The sequence below is a fragment of the Propithecus coquereli genome, unplaced genomic scaffold (assembly GCF_000956105.1).
Source record: "Propithecus coquereli isolate 6110/MARCELLA unplaced genomic scaffold, Pcoq_1.0 Scaffold10, whole genome shotgun sequence".
Lineage (NCBI taxonomy): Eukaryota > Metazoa > Chordata > Mammalia > Primates > Indriidae > Propithecus > Propithecus coquereli.
This window is the reverse complement of record NW_012133858.1, coordinates 12,639,459-12,642,155: the sequence shown is the minus strand read 5'-3', so window position 1 is coordinate 12,642,155 and position 2,697 is coordinate 12,639,459.

The window sequence follows — 2,697 nt, the reverse complement described above, 5'->3', positions numbered from 1 at the left end:
TCCTTTGGGTAGATGCCTAGCAGTGGGATTGCTGGATCAAATGGTATTCCTATTTTTAGCTCTTTGAGTTATCTCCAAACTACTTTCCACAGAGGTTGTACTAATTTGCAGTCCCACCAGCAGTGTAAGAGTGTTCCTATCTCTCCATATCTATGCCAATATTTGTTGTTTTGGGACTTTTGGATAAAGTCCATTCTCACTGGAGTTAGGTGATATCTCATTGCGGTTTTGATTTGTATTTCTCTAATGATTAGAGATGTTGAGTGCTTTTTTTATATGTTCACTAGCCTTTATTCTGTCTTCTTTTGAAAAATTTCTGTTCATGTCCTTTGCTCACTTTTTGATGAGGTTGTTTGATTTTTTCACGTTAATTTTCTTAAGTTCTATATAGATTCTTATTATCAGTCCTTTATCAGATGTGTAGCATGCAAATATTTTCTCCCATTCTGTAGGTTGTCTCTTCACTCTAATGATAGTTTCCTTGGCTGTGCAGAAGCTTTTTAATTTGATCAGGTCCCAGTTATTTGTTTTTGTTGCTACTGTGATTGCTTTCAGGGTCATCTTCATAAATTCTTTGCCTAGGCTTATGTTTCAACTTATTGTTATATTCATAGTACTTCAAATAAGACCCACACACAGTAAGAATTCAACATGGGTATTGAATGAATAAATGAGTGAATAAATATTCCTAAAAGTCTAAGTTTTTGTTAAATTCTTAAGGGGACTTTTACTTAATTTACAAACTACTGCTTTTAAAGTACAAAACCCACAGATTTATTTTGTCCCAAAGCATGAAAAACACAGTAGCACTAATCAAAGGAGGGTTTAAGGTAGGAAAGTAGGCATATAGATAAAATAGACCTCTCTGTATCAATTGATTACTATGAACTGATGGAATCTCAGATTACATGTATTTGGAGAACACCACTGGTAGCTTCTCAGGTTTTTCCCTGAGACGTGTAATTTATTTGCATCTTCAATTGCTTTAGCATTGTGCTAGCATAATATTTATGGGGTTAAGATGTTGCCAACCACAGTATTTGAGATGAAAACCAATAGTACCATGTTTAAAATATTATAATAATTAGTAATTCTTCTCTGCTAATTTTATATTGTTTCTTGCATTCACTTTAGTTATCTAGGTTTCACTGCTTATTTCTTACATCATCTCATCCTTGAATTTTTTGAATTGATAGATATATTATTTATGTGGCTGAAATCATTGTCCTTCTTCAAGATATATTAAAGGAAAGCTTAGCCACTCTATTTTATAATATAAAGTTACAAAATATCTTCTTTTTTGTCAAATTTTCAGACGCCACAAATGCATTAAATGTTTTCAAATAGATTTTAATAATGTCTGAACAAAAGCATGGTCTTCTCAAAAGCTATGGTGGTGTTTTCTTCATATCTTTAAATCACAGGTGAAAATATGTTCAGCACAAATCACCACGCGATTAAAATAATAAGTAGGCTGATACTGTATTGCCCCTACTAAATGCAATCTACTTATTCTTTTAATATCTAGTGTACTGTGTATCTCTCCTATAGTTTTTACTTTGCAACTGTCATTTATTGAGTGCTTCCTCTCCTACTACGATATTTAATATACATGTTTTCTGGCTCCTCTTCCACACTGGTTATATTGTAAGCCTCTTGAGTATTGCATAAAGAATCCTTATTTTAAATGTCCCAGGGTACCTGGAACACAATAGCTACATGTTGAATTTAGCTATTAAACTATAACACATTTTCATAACAACAAATCATATCTATAAATTGAGAAAATGCCAACCTGAGACAGAAATATTCATATTTATTAATCAAAAATTATATGCTATAGAGTTGCAAGGATTTTGTCTTTTTTAGCTTCAAGGTGTTCTATAGAGCTTTTGTTAATATGGGACTACATTTCTGTTCACTTCTTTCAGTGTAACAATGTTATAGGCTAACTTGTATTACCCTAAACATTCATATTTGAAGTACCTTAGAGCATGACTGTATTTGATAGACAGGATCTTTACAGAAGTAATTAAATTAAAATGTGGTTATTAGAGTGGGGCCTAATCTGCTATGGTTATGCCCTTATAAGAGGAGGAGAGTAGGACAAATGGAGAGAGCAGTGGTGCCTGCTCACAGAGGAGAGACCACATGAGAACACAGCGAGAGGATGGCCACTGTTAAGTCAAGGAGAGAGGCCTCAGAACTCTTCTTACACCTTGATCTCAGATTTTTAGCCTCCAGAACTGTGAGAAATAAATTTCTGTTGTTTATGGCACCCAGTCTGTGCTATTTTCTTACAGTGGACCTAGCACACTGGTATAGGCAGAATATTGTTTCTTTCATGAAGTCCCATTGATGCTTTAAAGGTAGAAACACCTCCTTTTCATAGGGAATGAGTAAGTTTAGTGCAGCATTTAAAGGTATGGCTTTGACCTTCCATAGACGTCGTAAATTGTCAAAGGGTTTCAGCCCTACCTCTTACCTGATAGCTGTCATTTATCTGTTATTATAATATTTAACGCATATGCTTATGTATGTCCATGGACAGTTCCTTAACTTTATTTGATTTCTTCATACGTAAAATATTTTATTGGCTTGTGAAAATTACTTAAGACAATATACATAAGGCACTTAGTATCAGCCAGACATATATTAAATGACCAGCATATTTCAGCTCAAGAATAGATGTTTAAA